The 18,722-nt window shown below is 41.6% G+C and overlaps 1 protein-coding gene across 2 annotated transcripts in view; it reads left to right on the top strand.

Moving 5' to 3' along the window:
- Positions 1-1,903: 1,903 nt before the first annotated feature.
- The window catches only part of LOC109399400 (DE-cadherin), a 53,883-nt gene continuing 37,064 nt past the window's right edge, over positions 1,904-18,722 (top strand). The window contains exon 1 of one of the 2 annotated variants that reach the window (XM_062853164.1): positions 1,904-2,445. The gene's annotated coding sequence lies outside the window, so the exon portion shown is untranslated. Of the gene's footprint in view, positions 2,446-16,990; positions 17,927-18,722 lie in introns of those variants that run through there. The other variant, XM_062853166.1, reaches the window with a different exon arrangement.

The following is an 18,722-nucleotide window of genomic DNA, read 5'->3' as shown; positions in this document are numbered from 1 at the left end:
TATGGTTTTTATTTTGTCGAAACAAATGAAATTTTTGACATTATTTGAAATGATGGTAATCGGTTGTTTTTATCGATAAACTCTAAATGAAAACAATTAAATATAACTTTGGAATAAGTAAATTCTCAGTTTGAAAATCAACCATGCGTTTTATTGTTTTAAACAAGCGCCATTTTTCTGCGTGGGTAATGTGGATACATATATGAGTAATTGTGACCCAAATATGGGTTAATATTACCTATAAATGAGGTTGTGCACTTTTCCAAAATATGAGCTTTATTTACCCATATTTGCGTAAAGTTTACGCAAATTTGAATAAAATTAACCCATATTTTAGAAAAATAGGTAAACTGATCTTAGCGTGCACACAGTTTGAGTACACTGAAATAAATTTTGTTATCGTTTCCACCGAATCCATGGTAGAATTAAGAACTGTACCAACAATTTTCAACCGAATGCAAAATTCTGTTAATTGTACTGAAACATTGTCAATATTACCATGCGTGTATTACTGTTGACTAAAAACATTCTTGGTTCTACTATTTGGGCATTGTAATTTCGACCATGTAGACATGAATGTTGCGCGTCTTACCCGACGTCTCCACTAGACAGAAATGTCTTGCCATTTTGCTGGACAGATGTGTCATGACAGAAATGTTCTCTCGCTGTTTGCATGGAAAGCAGCGGTGTTGATCATTTCTGTTACGTTTTCTCTTTCTGGCAACAAAATGGCAAGACATTTCTGTCTAGTGGAGACGTAGGGTTAGATAAACATGGTCAAAAACACAATGTCAAAATAGTAAATAACATCAAGAATGTTTTTAGTCAATGGTACTTCACGCATGGTAATATGAACACTGTTTCAGTACAATTAACAGAATTTTGCATTCGGTTGAAAATTGTTGGTACAGTTCTTAAGGGTTCATTCAAATATTACGTAACGCTAAAGGGGGAGGGAGGGGGTCTAGCGCTGTGTTACGCTTCATACAAAATTTAAAAAAATCCCATACAAAAGTTGTTACGTGGGGGAGGGAGGGGGTCTAAGAGCCGATGCACACGAGCGTTAATTGACGCTGCGTGAATTCACGCTGCGTCGCCGCAGCGTTCCTGTGGGGCATGCGTTGGCATTGCGTGCCGCACACGGTGCGGCGCGTTTGCGGTGCGGTAGCGTTGCGTTCTCGTGTGCATCCTCCCATTTGATTGTGTGTAACTCAGGACGCACTTGCGTGCACGCTGCGTGGACGCGCCGCCCGTGTGCATCGGCTCTAAGATGGTTAATTTTTGCGTTACGTAATATTTGAATGAACCCTAATTTTACTATGGATTCGGTGGAAACAACAACAAAATTTATTTCAGTGTAGATTTTTTTCTCGGTGCGCTCTTTATGCGTCCGCTTACCGGTGATTAAGCGTTCTTTTGAGTTCAATCGTTGACAACGTTGCACACTACATTTCACCCACGCTAACGCCGCTCAGCACTAAAGTGCATAATTTCCAGACTACACCAAAAATGTGTAACCCTTGCACATTTACAAAATCAGCTCCAGTGTCCGCAAAATCGTTAAATTCGCAAAATTTTTTGTACAGCAATCTAGCTAGGATCACTAGTGACCTTGGAAAACAGAAAAAAATCAACATTTCACATCTAGACGAGTGTACGAGCTGTTTTTTGAGAATGTGTAACTGTCACACATTTCTGTGTGGTCTGGAAATTATGCACTTATGAGTAGGTCTTACACATTTTAGTGCTGAGCAGTTTTAGCGTGCCTGCACGGATACAATCCTGAATGAAAGTGCATTTTATGCAACAAGTGAAAAAAAAAATCACTCACCGAACCCCGGTGAGATTCTTCCTGCAGTTCGCAGTTGTTGAGTTGAGTCAGACACCACAGCAAAAAACCGTTCTCTTTTCGACGTGTTGAACGTTGTGTGACCGCTAGCTTCGATTTTCGGGCAATTACCCAGTGAAAAGTGCCTCAAAACCGGTGGAAAAGTGTCGTAAAATGTGACCCGGTGCCCGATCCGTGCGATTGTAATATTTTTCAGTGGATTCGAACGCGAAAAAGGTGAAAATTTACCGAAAACAAGGTGTGGAATTCGTTTTCTTTTGCTTTTTGTTGTTGCTCTTCACCGCGTTCGTCCGCGCTGTGAGTAGTTAATGAGGGTGGGACGACGACGACGGACGGATGCATCGTGAGAAGAACGAAGAAGTGAGACGAAGCGTAGTTTTTGCGTTAGTGTGTGAGAGAAGAGAGAGAGGTGGGTGAGGTCCATCGGCATCCGTCAGGATCGTGACAGTGTGGGTGCACGTGAGTCGTGAACTGAGGGAGAGTGATGGTTCTCACTGGATCTTTGCGTGGAGAGCAGGGAGAATCAAATTTTTATTGAATGGACATCGCAGGTGTGAGAGCAGAGAAGGCCGTGTGGATTTGGAGCCCTTTGTTGTGTGAGTATCATTCAATTCTTTTTGTTTTCAAACAATTTGGAAATGTTGCCAGAATTATTTATGAATTTAATATATTTCGAAATATATCAAATAATTATTTAAGTAAAGACTAGATTGAGTTTAAATAAGGGCGAAAGTAACATGAGCGAGTTCTCTTCATCGACTCTCTCTTCTTCAAATTAAAATGACAAGATGCAAGTATTGTTGAACTTTATGGTCATAAATCGCTAGGTTGCGATGCAATCTAGCGTCTAAATGTAAAAAAAGTTCGATTGAATTTGCATCTTGTCACTTTAATTTGAAGAAGAGAGAGTCGATGAAGAGAACTCGCTCATGTTACTTTCGCCCTTATTTAAACTCAATCTCTCAAAACAACTTAACCTTCAGATAGTCGCGAGCTGTCGCGAGGTTGGCTACGCTGAGGTTGTGTACAACAAGCGAGCTTTTTTAACGTGCGACTATTAAAGGGTTGAACATACATTAATGAGCCATTTTACGAGACGTTTCGGGTCAGCTGATCGCTCATTTCATGAATGAAAATTTGACAGGAGGTTGCGCCCAAGCCCGTGAGTGTTAATATCAATATCAACACTGTTGTCGTTTCGTAAAATAGACTATTTGTCCAGCAAATAAAACAAAGTGAAGTTCTCGCGTTACATTTGAAAAGGGCCTATCCCTAAAATGTAAACAAATCGATTTTGATACCTTTCCATAGCATCCCCCAACAGTAACATACTGTGCAAGCATCACCCGCCTAATCGTTAATCTTATCAGAATAAACCCCATCTTCAAAACGGCCGATCATTGCTTTTTTTTCAATCATTCATAAGCCCGTGCTCCAAATGGGCCAGTAACGGTAAAATTTTGTTTTCATATTTGTTGGTCTTCTCGTTTAAAGGGCCGACAACCGAAAATTTTCCGAACGGCTCTCGGCCCGAGCGCCGAGAGAGTGAATTCTCTCTCTCTCAAAAACGGCCAATTTTTGATACGATGTCAACAACGGACTCACTCGGGGGGCCAATCCACGCTAAGAAAATTTTAGAAAGACTCACAATAAGGCGTACACCGGGAGAAATTTTTCAAATAAGCTTAACATGTTTATCTATAATTTTTCATACTTTTTTAATAATTTTTAATGCAAACTTGATTATTGAAGCAAAGATGCATCTATTCTTGTATCATTAAAACGAAAAGCACGTTGAAAAATCCGAAAACTGAAATACGAATAAGAAATGTGATGGAAAATGTTTGTATCGATTTTTCTCAATGTTTACGTTCTGGGGATAGGCCCTTTTCAAATGTAACGCGAGAGTTCTTTAAATGCATTTAAATATCTTTGCATGTTGTTAAGCAATCCTGAAATGCTTTCGAATTTTGTTTTTTTTTTAAGTTTACTGTTTTTTCTCAGATTTCAGTAGGAATTTTCTTGGTGGAGTTTATAACTTGGTTTATATTAAATTTTATTACTTTGGGCCCATAATATTATAGCAACAAGGGCTTGTATTCAGCATGACCAAGCCGAGGGTGACGGGTTAATTCAAGGAACTTTTCGTAAAAGAAATTTCCTTGACTCCCTTGGGCGTATATGTTGTATCTTCCTGCATGGCACACGATATGCACATGCAAAATGGTCATTGGCAGATCAAAGCTCTCAGTTAATAACTGTCGAAGTGAGTAGAGAACACTAAGCTGAGAAGTAAGCTTTATCCCAGTTGACACGTCACGCCAAGAAAGATTTTTATTTAAAGGTTTCCAGAGCTTCTCAATGAGTGAACAAGATTGTTCACCTAAGGGTAAATTATCTGTACTTTTTAAATACAAAAAGGATTAGAGACAAAACGATCCTTTAGAGTAATTTCTAGATTAATGTCTGGAAAAAAAAATCTGATGGCCTAGAGGGATCCCAGGGAAATACCTGTAACCAATCCATGGAGAAACCTGGGGAGGAATTTCTGTTGAAACCTCGCCAGGAGTTGCTTAAGTAGAAATCATTGGAGGAATCTCTGGATAAAATTTCAGGAGGAATTCATGAAAGAATCCTTGAATAAATCACTAGAATAATAATAGGAGAAGTTTTTGAAGGAATCTTTGCAGTTATTCCTTGAGGAATCCCAGAAAAGATTTATAGAGCAATCCAAGCAAAAGCTTCTGGAGCAGGTGTTGAAATAAACATTTTCCTTTGAAGAAAAGGAGATGTGGTCGTAATTTAGCAGACCGCGGAGTAGGCGGTGTGTTAATAAGGATCATTATTAGTATAACTGTCAAGATAGAATCACTACAGAATCCAAGAAAACGTTTACAGAGCAATCCATGAAAAAACTTCTGGAGCATTTCCAGCAGGAATACATGGATATATCCCAGAAATTTCTAAAAAAAACATCAAGACTTACTATTGCAGGAATCCTTGGAAGAACCATTGGAGAAATGCCTGCAGCATTACTTAACCCCTGGAGGAATCAATAGAGGTATTCTTGCAAGAATCCCTAGAAAATATATGAAGGACATTGAAGAGAAATCCATAGAGGAGCCTTTGTAGAAATGTCCAGAGGGATGTCTAGTAGTATTCCTGGAAAAATTCCCAAAGGAATCACTGGAGGAAATTCTGGAGGAGTACTAGTAACAATACTAGCTGAGATTCCTGCAGGAATTTCAGGAGGAATTGTTGGAGTAATTACAGTAAAAATTGCTTAAGGAATCGCAGCAGGGGTACCAAAATGAATTTCAGCTCAGCAGGAATTTATATAGGAGAAATTTCTGGAACAATTCTAGCCAAAAAATTCCCATTTGATTTTGCTGGGAACAGCTGATCTTTGTTTGCTATTTTAAACCAGTAACTCAAGTGGTGTTCGTGTAATGCAGCGTGTACGTACACGCAACACTACTAAAAGCAGAAACCACTATTCCGGATCCTAGTACGGTGCTGAAACCAAACGTCAAAGCAAATGGGGCCTGCTGTGTTGACTTTCTTGACCATTCCGATCACGGAAAAATAATGCACTGAACGAAAATTACTTTAGCGATTTCGTTTGAAGTGCATACCTAGCATAAAACGGGATCCCTTCAGATAATCTCCCTAAGATTTCTGCGAGAAGTATTTTAAGTAGGGGTAAAGGAGTGTCTTTGATAATGTAACGAGTCATGTAATGGTAAAATGTGCTACAATGAGGCAGAGGAATTCGAGATTAATATATACATAAATTTCTAGCGAGGGTTCTCGAATTAATCAGTAATAGTTAGCCAAATTCCTTTTTCTAAATGTAAGTCGCTAATAATATTTTTTGCCAAGAATATTGCAATTTATCATCAATAAATTCACAGAATTACGATCACAGTTCTTCGACTCCGCAACATTTGCTCACATTCAGGAGTCGGCCGTTTCCTCGGATTCCGAAACAGAAGCGAAAGAAATTGCATCCTACAGGACGCACAGGACAACGTTGCAAGATGATAGAATATGTGCCATGTGGTGGTAACCGACTGTGTAATCCTACAATAAGAAATCAGCTTGTGGCTCGAGGTGTTCGGAAGAAGTCTGAAGATGAAATTCCAATTACACACACAGTTGTTTCTCTGACAGTCCCGGAAACACAAGAGAAAGAGGGGGAAATAACACAAGCTGTAGCCGATGTGCATCCCGGTGAACAACCTGGACAAGCAGCAGCAACAACAGAAATGTATCCCGTTGAGCTTCGTGATGAAGCTTGGATGAAGCTGATGATCGGCGTGAAAAAGAAGATCGAAAAGTTTTGGCCATCGCAATTACCAGAGGAATAGAAAATAACTGAATGGACGTGCGAACTTCGTTGCTGAGCGGCAAATCAGAAGTGAAGGTACCAGGATGTCACGCCAAGCCAGGAGAAGTAAAGAAACAAACAAAGATAGCAAAAGAAGTGGAGTATATTACCATTGACCGAACGGATTGACAACCAAAGTTCAAAGACCCAAAGACAACCCTGGAACAGAATGAAGTAACGCAAATAACAGCAGGACGAATTCAGTTGGTGTACGTTCCGAATAAACATCAAGAAGCCGACATACGGACGAAATCACTTGCGGCGCCATCATTCATTAACCTTCGGAGCAAAACGGAAACAGTATTAACCACTGAGAGAGGGTTTTGAATGTAACGAAGAATGCTAATCGTAGTAGCAGTTGCTAATCATAGTAACAATGGATTACTGCACGAATTTATTCTGGCCTGCTTACTCTCACACGGAATTTGACGTTTGAGCGGTGTATGCACCTCTCAAATGTCAAATTTCCTGTGAGAGAAAGCAGGCCAGCATAAATTCGTGCAGTGGACCATAGGATTGCTGAATTTGACGGGTATAAATAGCTGTAGTTGTTAGTCAGTAAGTCATTCTTCAGTAAACCAAGATGTATTGAAGGAAGGTGTAAGCATCTAAGCAGTCAGTACATGCGGAGAGAGGCACATGACGCGGGTGGTGGAGAAGAAAACTTGGCGAGTTTGTTTACGCTGCAGAAGCATTGCTGTGCTACATCGGCTTGCTACTTTGGTACGGCTGAAACTGTTTGTTATTTGCCCCCCGATAAAAAATATCATAAAAATACAATTAATTTTATTGTTACAACACCATTTTTTCGAAAAATATTCACCATTATACGTATTGTAATTTACACAGCACACTCACCATCACCCTTATTGTTCTATACCATTCGGCGAATGGTAAATGGCACTTTTACAATAAAAAATGGTGGTCGTTATGTATCTTAACCATAAAATTTTGAGAAAATTTTCATACACTTTTTCGCGAAAAACAATAGAATGTTTTGTGTTTTTATGAGACATTTTTAGGGCAATTTTCAAAAGAAAACAATATATCTTAATGTTTTTTCATTGTTCTTACAATACAAATACAATTAATTGAATGGCGTCAAATTAATCGTTGTTACAATAAAAATACAATAATATTTGTTGTTATTTGTAAGCAGTTTTCGCTTTTGAAAATCCATAGAATTTATATTTCTCGCTAACATTTATATCCAGCATTTACGAGCACTAACGGCCTCCAGAATGATATGCACATTTTATGATAAGAATCAAACACTCTGATGTCTGTCTGGTAAGTATTGCTTGGCAGCTGTTGATAAGATCTTTTTAAATAACTGCCAAATATCACAAGTCAGACCTCAGGTCGTATGATCCGTACCATAAATCGTTCACAATTCATGTGGCCATTAGTATCTGTAAATGCCGAAGAAAAATGTTACCGAGAAATATGAATGCTTTGGTTTTTCAAAAGCGAAATCTCTTTACATAACAACAAATATTATTGCATGTTTATTTTAACATCGGTTCAATTGACCCCATCAAACAAATTGTATTTGTATTGTTATCAATGGTAGTTTACTATTTACTAGATTCCTTTAATTTATTGGAAAACATTAGAAAAATCATTGTTCATCTTTTTCTTGTCGTAACGTCCTCACTTGGCTAAAACCTGCTTTTCAGCTAGTTTTCTATAAGTACTTCCTCAGTTATTCATTGAGAGCTTCCTCTGCCAACACGGCTTGACGTCTGTCAGTCGTTGAAGTTTTAGCGAATAATATTCGATAACCGAAACATCTACTGTACTCAAATTTAAAACGAAAACAAAAAAAAAATATGTCAAGTGATTTTGTATTTGATTATACTAACATGATCCAAGCAACAATAATATTTATTGTTATTTATATGTTACGAATTGTTTTCAGAAATAAACACTTTTTTAATAAAAAGTCCATGAGAACTTTGCAGGCACTTTTGCAACTATTTAAAAACAACTTAAATCAATTTTTACTAATAGTAATTTTAAATTATTATAGAACTATTGAAAAACAATCGAATCAATTAGTCACTAATAAAGCTAATGTTCACTTATTGTACGAACTATATGGGTTTGATTTCTATTGTAAAAAGTAACAATATATCTACTATGTGTTTTATTGTGAACAATAAAACCAGTCATATGTTAATAATATTTACCATGTAATGAATGGTAATTTTTTATCCGGGCCGTCACACAGTGAAAAATATACTAAGTAGATCGGCACCAACTAGCCAGCTATCTTTGGATTTTTCAATATGGCGGATTGTGCAATCTGACATATTGAATTACCTCCCTTGCAATAAACCATCATTATCAAGCAAAAAATATCAATCTTTCAATAATATTCGATAAATATCGTACTGATTGAATAGTGATCTACATAAAGATGTGGATATTATAAAGCTGATAAAACATGGCATACTACCCTGGATTGGTCATGTTGCAAGAATACATCTCAATTTAGAGTGTTGGTGTTCGTGTGTTCAAGTTGGTTTGTTTACATCTCGAACTGCAATTCGGCACCAACATTTCAAAAGGGCGTAACTGCATTTGGAAGTAATACCTTCTTTCAAAGCTGTAGGTCGTACTGCCTCCTTTACACTCAAACCACCGTGGTTGTCGGAAAGAGGAGAGTTTTTCCCATCTGGTACTTCTTGTGAAAAACATGGAAATCATAACACATGATCCACAGCTTTAAAAGAAGGTGATGATTCCAAAAGCAGTTACGCCCTTTTGAAATGTTGGTGCCGAATTACTTGCGTTTTTACCCGTGTGAAACCGATCAATTTTACTCGTGTTTAGTATTTTTCTTGCATTTGCCATTCTGTGCTTCCCTGTGTTATCGCCGTTTCCGAATATCGGGCGTGAATATTGCGAAAAACTTGTGAAAAATCTTCCGTACCGTGATCTTTTTTTGTGTGCCTGTTTTTGCAAGCCATTGTTCCCTTGCTTCACTTTTGTGGCATCCGTACATTTGCATTGTGTGTGTTACGCGACGCGCCATCTATATCTCGATAACGTAAAGTGGCTCATTGGCGATCTAACTGAACAACTTCAATTGGCGATCAAAAGCACATTATTCGAAACTTGAGAAAATAGAAATTTCTTTGCGCGATATGTCTCTTGTGTGTTGTTCATGTGCCGGTGACATCGGTGATACTCAGTTTGAGTGTCAAGGCTTTTGCAAGGCAATTTTTCATCCTCGTTGTTGTGGAGTGCCTGCCGATACGCTTGAGGAGGCGAAGAGATACAATCAAATGCACTGGTTTTGTCCTTCGTGCACGCCCAAGTAACAATTTAAATTCCTTTTAGATTTGTTTATTTTTATAGAAGCTTCATCATAGCATGAAGAATTCATGAAACATTTATAGTTGTTTTTATCAAGAGAAAATAATCTCCGTTCGCATGCGGTTTTTAAGTTGTCTTCAAGTTAATTATGAAAATCGCGCATAAAACAACTTGATTCACTAAGGCATTTAATCTTATAATAAGTTTTAAGACGTATTTGAAGTTATTTTCAACACATAACATCAACCAATTTTATTAAAAGTTTATGCTTCGTTTATTAAAGTACAATTCATCTGAGTTGTTCTCCTTTAAAAACTTCTTAAAGCTTTCAATTCTTGAGCTAGAGCTTCTACCCTGGAACAAGAACTAAGCGGAATAATACAACAACGAACTATCTTATTATTTGATTAAGAAATTATGCAACAAATTGGCTTTCTTATGCAAATATAAACACTCAAACATTTTTGCTCACTGTTAATTTAGCCGTTTTGGTGCTCATAAGTAGTCATATCGACGAAATATTCATTTTATAGCCAATCAAAAATGCGAGTAGCTTGCTGGTGTTGTCCTGTGTTGTCCAACCTTCAGCCAGTTACTCACACAGGCCACAGCAACTGGAATCAAAAATGAAATGGGTACTTACTGTGACCCTTCGCATGCTCATGCTGAATAGTGTAATACTAGTAAATTTTAGTAATGCACTAATTAAATACACGAAACTATAATATAATTGGCACTTCCTGACGCAAAATGTACAGAAACAACTTTTTTAGCTCCAAAAAGGTAAACAAACAATTGTCAAAGGCTGTTACTCTTGAATAAAACGAATAAGTTTCATTTAAGACGAACAAATCTGCCTTAAGATTATCACTAGTAAAATCAATCTTCAATAAATGTTTTAGATTTCATGCAAGGCGACTTGGTTCCATCATTGTTTTGAGGTGGTTTGGATTAAAGGTAATAACAATTGATGGCGGCTGCATGAGTTTTGTTCGCTTTTGGAACGGCAGCCATGTTTAGAACGAATTGAAAAAGTGGCGTAGACTTTTGTTTTTATAGGAAATTTATGTCTTCGTATGTTAATGAATGATATTGTTTTTGAGGCGCTTTGTTATTTTTGTATGTTTTGGGTGGCATATCAACGATAAAGTGGGTATGGCACGGAAAATTTTGATTCCCTGTCACCAATGATCTGTCAGGCAATTTTAATGGTTTCGCCATTTCAATTTGATAAAAATTAATTCACAGTTCATTTAACATTTCATCCATGAAACAAAACTAGTTCGCATCTGAATAATGCTTAGGTAAAAGATTTAGTTTATTATGCACTATTAGCACTTTTGAGAAAGACAGCTAAAAGATCAACATGCCTCAAGCTGTTCTTATTAAAGTTTCATGAAGTTCTTATAATCAATCATCAGTGTAAGTACATAAATACAACTAGTTTCAAAGCAGTCTTCAAAAGCAGCCTTGAAGATCTCCTGAAGAGTGGGCCAGATTAGTCTTATGGATGTTTTATGCCTATTTAATCTCGGATTTGTAGAACAAAGAGCTTTATTGCTAAGTTTTCTTATTCAATCTTAGAAATAACATCAGGATTGCCACAAAAGTATAATTGTTACTTGGGCGTCCATTATGAAAGACATGCGTCTTAGGAATAAAACACGCGCCGCTTATGAGGTGGGCCAAGGGCATGCCCTCAATTCCCATAGCGACATTATGCAGAATTTGAAAACTGAAATAATGGATGAATTGAAAGCCGAAATCAGGACCAACTTTGCGAAGCTAATCAATTCTAGTACATGCACACCGATATCTTCCAAACGTGTTAACGTTGGCCCGAGGTTCACCAGAAGTAGAAGGTTGTTTAGCACGGCTCCTGATCCATCTCAGAATAAGCAGCCACCTCTGTTGCTTGGGACAGGTAGTACACCCTCCCCAACATTAGAAATCGCCACGGTACCACCGAGTCAACCGAAATTTTGGTTGTATCTGTCGCGTATAGCAAGAGATGTTTCTGTCGGCCAAGTTTGCGCTTTAGCCAAGAAACGCCTTGGAACTGAGGATGTCCAAGTTGTACGACTTGTGGCCAACGGGAGGGACATAAGCATAATGTCCTTCATTTCGTTTAAGATTGGCATAAACATGGAGTTGAAATCCAAGGCATTGTCTACCTCTACGTGGCCAAAAGGTTTGGTCTACCGGGAGTTCAGTGACAACAGATCTGCGGAAAATTTTTGGCGCCCTACTGCTGCGGCCCCTCCCGACGATCCGTTGAACATTTCACCCGAGGTAGTCGAAATGGAGTAACTTACAGCAAACTCAATTTCTCCTTCATCCCGGGACGCACACTTGCCACGAGCCTTAAGGAAGCCCCTATTCCTCTCACCGCAGTCGAGCCCCTCCAGCCAGCGACCAACAGTCCTGCGTGTGAGCTGGGTGATGGGGTCTTCCGTACTCCGACTACAGGCAAGTACCCCGCTATTTTGTCAAGTTCGTCTGTTGTACCCCTCGTTGCTTCCAGTTCTACATCACCATCCCGACCATGTACGTCTTCGCCAGTTTGGACACCGGGACGCAGGTTTGCCACCAACCTCAAGGAAGCCCCTATCCCTCTCACCGCAGTCGAGCCCCTCCAGCCATCGACCAGCAGTCGTCCCGGTCCTGCGTGTGAGCTGGGAAACGGGGTCTTCCAGACTCCGGCAACAGGCAAGTACCCTGCTATTATGAGATCTTCGTCCGTTGTACCCTCCGCTGCCTCTAGTTTCCTCTCATCAGTCAAAACATGCTGGACAACATCAGTCTTGACAACAGGATGCAGACCTCTCGCCAGCCTCGAGGAAGCTTTTATTCCCGTTACCTCAATCGAGCCCACCCATCCAACGACGAGCGAGTTGGAAGTAGGGATCCATCGAAATCGACTATCAGTGTGTACCAAACGTAATAATGTTGAACAGGGTACGAAAAACGGATCACGCCAAAAAACAAACGCTTTGTCCTAAGCGGTGCATATTGGTAACAAAGGCGCTCCGCAACAAACGCATGTCAAGCGATGAGAGCAATAAAACAAACATCGCTTGCCGTGCGTGTGTCGATATTTCGGCTTTTCTGCTGAAATTTTCGACCCACATTATCGAATTCATGAGCATTTGGACGAAATAAGACTCTTGCCATCCTCAGAGTCGAGTTTCAGTTGTAAAACAATGCAAAAATCACGATGTGAATAGAACGAGACAAATATTCCTACCGTTTTTGTTGTGAACAAACTCGGGAGCGATTTTGTCATTATCTGCTAACGAAAAAACAAAGCGTTGTTGTCGTGCTTTCTTTGTTGCCTATTTTTCGCTTGCGGTGCCATATTCTGCGTACACTGATGTTGAACGCATTCCGAAGGACGCACTCACCGATGCGTTCTTGTACGACCAGTGGAGGGCTTCGACCGGATACTCGCAGTTGCCGGTTGCCGGTCCTTCGCGCACGAGTTCAATTCAGTCCCGACATAGTGTTCTAGTGGATACTAACAACGATTGCCGTATAGGGTCGCGTGATTACTTCACACTCCCCCTGCCGGGCTCCGTGGGAGCTAGTCAAACGAATTCTTCTGCAACTATCATTCCTGGATACCCGGAACGCGCTGTAGAAAGCCCCGTGGAAGCCCTCAAACCCTCCGACGCAGTCCTGCCTCCTGCTGCCTTCGCTCATCATAGTCGTTCCGGTCCTGTCGTCGGATGTGGTGAGAGGGTCTTCCAAAATCCCAGCTACGGCGAGTATATTCCAACTGCAAGTCACCAGTCATTGCCTGATATACGTACACTTTACAGGGACCGCGACGTTTCCGCATCGAAGCACATCTTAATCTACTATCAAAACGCTGGTGGAATGAATTCATTTGTTAACGACTACCGCTTAGCTGTTTCGGACTCTTGCTTCGATATTATCGTCTTGTCCGAGACCTGGCTCGACTCTCGAACGCTGTCTAGTCAGGTGTTCGGATCGCACTATGAAGTGTTTCGCTGTGATCGAAATCCTGACAACAGTAGGAAATCTACAGGAGGTGGTGTGCTTGTTGCAGTCGTCTCGGCTTGAAGGCGAGAGTTGTTGAAAACAATTCGTGGAAATGTCTTGAACAAGTTTGGGTATCCATCGAGCTTGGCGATCGGACTCTGTTTTTGTGCGCGCTGTACATCCCACCCGATCGGATTGGTGAGAACGGGCTCATAGAAACGCACTGTGGCTCCGTTTTTACTGTGATGGAGACTGCTGCTCCTGTTGACGATCTCTTCATCCTGGGGGACTTCAATCTGTCAGGTATCTCATGGCAACCTTCGTATAACGGCTTCCTTTACCCGGATCCTGCTCGCTCAACACTGAGTGCTTCCGCAATTCGTCTCTTAGACAATTACAGCGCCGCCACTCTAGTGCAAATCAACCACGTAGTCAACGAGAACAATCGCAGTTTGGATCTTTGTTCCGTAAGCTGCCGTGACCATCTTCCGCTCATAGGTACGGCACCCTGTGAGCTTGTCAAAGTGGACCCACATCATCCACCTCTTGTCATCGCCGTGGAGAATAAACTCGCTCGTGACTTCATCAAGTTTCCCGCTGTCGTGCACGATTTTTCCAAAGCTGATCATCGAAGCATTGCGGATGTACTGGCCACTATCGATTGGGGCAACACTCTTGATTCCAACGACATCGAACGTGCTGCGCTGACTTTCTCACATGTCTTGTCATACGTTATTGACAGGCACGTTCCGAAAAGAACACTTAATACTAACTCTCGACCCCCGTGGCAAACCAGTGAATTACAGAAGATGAAAACTGTCAAGAGAGCAGCCTTGAGGAAGTTCACCAAGTATCGGACGCCTTCACTGCGTAGCATTTATTTGAGGATCAACTACGAGTATCAACGAGCTAGCCGTCACTGTTTTTTGCAGTATCAACGCAGCATCGAGCTTAAATGCAAACGCCAACCGAAATCATTCTGGAAATACGTGAACGAGCAGCGTAAAGAATCGGGCCTTCCGTCCTCGATGGAATTGAATGGCAAAACCGCGTCTTGCCCTCAAGAGATCTGCCAGTTATTTGCCACAAAATTTGCCAGCGTGTTCAGCGATGAACAAATCAGCGATGAACTCATCTCTCGTGCAGCCAACAATGTTGCTCAGAACGGACAAGCTCTGGACGTTTTCGATATCGATGTTACAGCTATTTCAAGGGCTGCCGTGCAACTTAAATCGTCTAACAATCCCGGACCGGACGGTGTACCATCAGCCTTCATCAAAAAGCATATTGCCAGTCTGCTTGATCCGCTCCATTGCTTGTTCCGTTTATCTCTTTCCTCTGGTGTTTTTCCTTCCTGTTGGAAAGTAGCTAACATGTTTCCTGTGCATAAAAAAGGAAGAAAATGTGACGCGAACAATTACCGTGGCATAACTGCTTTATGTGCAATTCCAAAGCTCTTTGAGATCGTTGTTATGGATCCGCTTCTGTCACACTGTAAGCATCTGATTAGCAACGACCAACACGGCTTTACTAGCGGCCGCTCTACCAACACCAATTTGCTGTGCTTTACATCGTACATTACCGACAGTATGACTGCTCATGACCAGACGGACGCAATCTATACTGACTTGTCAGCAGCCTTTGACAAATTGAATCACGATATCGCCATTGCGAAGCTCGACAGGTTGGGAGTATGTGGCAACCTCCTGCGTTGGTTCGGCTCTTACCTCACCGACCGATATCTGACGGTAGTGATTGGAGACTGTAGGTCTAATAGCTTTCAAGCTACATCCGGGATACCTCAAGGGAGTCATTTGGGTCCGCTGATTTTTCTGCTCTATTTCAACGATGTCCATTTTGTAATCGAAGGCCCGCGGTTATCCTTTGCGGATGATCTGAAAAATTTTCTGCAAATCAAATCAATCGCCGACTGTATGTACCTGCAGCATCAACTTGATAATTTCGCCAACTGGTGTTCTGCAAACAGGATGGTAGTTAATCCAGCCAAGTGTTCCATGATACCGTTTTCAAGGAAAAGACAACCGATCGTCTTCATCTACAGTCTACTCGATACCGAAATTGAACGTGTTAGTTACATCAAGGACCTGGGCGTCATCCTCGATTCGCAGTTAAATTTCAAGCAACATGTTTCGTACACTATCAACAAAGCATCCATAGCTTTAGGATTCATCTTCAGAGTTGCAAAGAATTTCTCCGATATCCACTGTTTGAAATCGCTCTATTGCTCTTTAGTTCGTTCTACGATGGAGTATTGTTCCGCAGTTTGGAGCCCAGCATACAATAATGGAGCAGAAAGGATAGAATCTGTCCAACGCCGTTTTCTTCGTTTTGCGCTTCGCAAATTACCTTGGAGAGATCCATTTCGGCTGCCAAGCTACGAAAGCCGATGTCAACTGATAGACCTTGAACTACTTCGCACCAGAAGGGACACCAATAGCGCTTTATTTATCGCAGATGTGCTGCAGGGACGAGTCGATTGCTCATCCATTCTGGAGCAAATCAATTTGAATGTTCGGCCTAGAGCACTACGGAACAGTGTTATGCTGCGACTGCCTCTATTTCGTACCAATTATGCATTCTACGGCGCACTCAACGGTATGCAACGAGTGTTTAACAAAGTCGCAGCCTTATTTGACTTCCACTCAACACGAGAGGCGCTTCGCCGGAGATTTTCCCTGTTCTTCGCTGGACGGACCAATAGCTCTAGACAACAAACGGATTTAGTTTTAAGTGTTATTTCTTGACTATTTAATTTGTGACTTTTTTTTGTGTTATCGATAAGTATTTGTATTTTTTTTTTGTATCGTTTTATATTAATTTTGACCCATCATTGGGGCTATACCATGCCTGTTGATGTAATAATAAATAAATAAATAAATACCGAAAAAACGACAAGCTAACATAATATTCAGTAGAGAAACAGGGAGAGATCGTTGATTGATTCCGTGGCAGCTGGCCATACGCGATGGTTGAGAACCTAAGGCCTTGTAGCATCCAGGATCACTTGAGGTAATTGGACCAGGGACCAGATTCAGCCGTGGATTCTGGATTCGACATAAATCCAATGGAGCAAACTGTAGAACACATGGCATCACTGCGCGCGAACTAAACACATCCCTCACAATCGGAACAGATTTTCCCTGCGGGCGGACGATCGAAGCAAAGGAAGAGCTTCTCATCCGTTCCTCACCGTGGCCAGGTACTCGAGCCAGAGAGCGTTCCGTCGTGTACAGCTCCGCCGGATTGAACTGTTGCTTCACTATCGTTGTGTGTTGTGTGACATGGATGGTGAGTGAGATGCACAAAACCGAATATTACTGACTAGCAGCCAGCAACTCTCTCGCCGCTTTTGGCCTCGTTCGTAGCTCAGTTGAGTCGGTGTTGCGCGAGCGAACGGTGGTGTGTTGTGGAACTGATGCAAGTCTTCGTCGAACGCGAGCGAATCGAATCCCAAAACGGTCATAAACGGGTGCGGACGGACGGATTGACGAACGGTCGTAACGCAAAAGAACGGTGCAGGGCTCCGTCCGATTGCCCCTTACAGGTTGCGTGAACCCGAAATTGGTGGTCATTTAGGGCCGCTTTCTTCGCGGGATTGTCCCAAGTTCTGCGTGATGAATCTGTAATCACTGTAGGTATAGTGAATGGAATTCGTCAACGGTTCGCGCTGTGATTCAGAACATCATTGGCCGCGATAGGTATACCTAGGTGGGTCAAGTGAGTGAGCGAGTGAGTGACGACGTGGAAAGCCACGGTTTCTCAACAGAAAAGGCCGTTGGATCTAGCAGCAGCGGTGTACGACGACTCAAGGCGTTCTCGAATCTCCGAGGTATGGATGAAGTGGCAAACGAAGTGTAGATGGAAGAAGTGTGTTGGTGGAATATAGAGAGGAATGAAGAATGATAATAAAAGTCCATTGTGTCAATACGTTTGAGTCGAAGAAAGCGAGAAGAAGCCGACTAAGACGAAGAAGAATCGCTGGAAGGTGAGATTAAAAGCGGTGTGCATAAGAATTTGAAGAAAGGAAGTTTTCTTTGTGTATGGTTTGTTCGTTGACCGGAGTAGGCTGTGCTGTGTACGGGGTGGAGAAAGAGAGCCTGTTTTAAAGTGCTTGCTTGGATCGGGAAGCTCTTCGTGTGGTGGTGGTGCCTGGAGGAGCACACCTAGTTAGTCAGTGTCTGTATTAGTGGCTAGTTGCTACGGAAGGTGTGCGTGTGGAAACGATCAGAAGATCAAAGCATAACAGTCTACGTGGATCGGTGGAGTTGCTGAATGCTGGCTGCTGTTTGCGACAACATTCCGGGCGGCTGCTGAAAGCTGTGCTGCTACCTCTCAAGGTAAATCTGGCTCAGGGCTCTGAATTGTGTTGCTTGCGTTGTTGCGGCGCGGCATTGATGGCGCGACGCGTGTGGAACGGAAGAAGGCTGCGCAGTCTCAGCGGTTATTAGCTGTTGGTGACGGTGACTCACTGCCGCCGTTGTTGTAGAGAGGTATGCTCGACTCGAGCTTTCTGTTTGGTTAGAGAGCCATTCAGCCGTGGCTTGCTAAATAATGAAGCAAGCACTGTATGGGGTGGCTTGTGCTGCCGATGCACCATTACTCGGAATTTGCGATGAATAATGGGTGTTTTCTTTATTGTCGCCTGAAAGCATATTTTTAGCTTCCTTTCCGGTGGCCCCGTTGGATTATTTGAATCGATGAATCCAGCTGTTGTTGTTGGTGGCCAGCCACGGTCGTGTGACCTCGTATTTGGACCAGTGGCACGCGTCCAATCTTTCCGATGACTCAGCCAGCGGTCATCGGCGATTGACGGCGTCGTCGTCGCCGTCATTTCGATTTGTAGGGCGAACCTTGTGCACAGAGGAATGCCAATGCTATTATTAATTGAGAACACATATTGCAAGCCGATTGGCTCGCCGGAATGAATAATTCAGCACTTTGTTTGTGATGTTACGCAATATGCAATACCGTTGTCGGTATACGTTTCATTCATAGATGAAGACTTGTAAGAATAATCATGTGATTGACGTAGACTCATCGTCGATGAGTCATCGACATAGTTTTTGAAACACAAAATTAATAAGTTCTTCTGAGCTATAACTGATCGGCGTTATCCTACAAATTTTCAACGAT

Source organism: Aedes albopictus, chromosome 2, assembly GCF_035046485.1.
Source record: "Aedes albopictus strain Foshan chromosome 2, AalbF5, whole genome shotgun sequence".
Lineage (NCBI taxonomy): Eukaryota > Metazoa > Arthropoda > Insecta > Diptera > Culicidae > Aedes > Aedes albopictus.
This window is presented reverse-complemented; position numbering and strand designations above follow the sequence as displayed.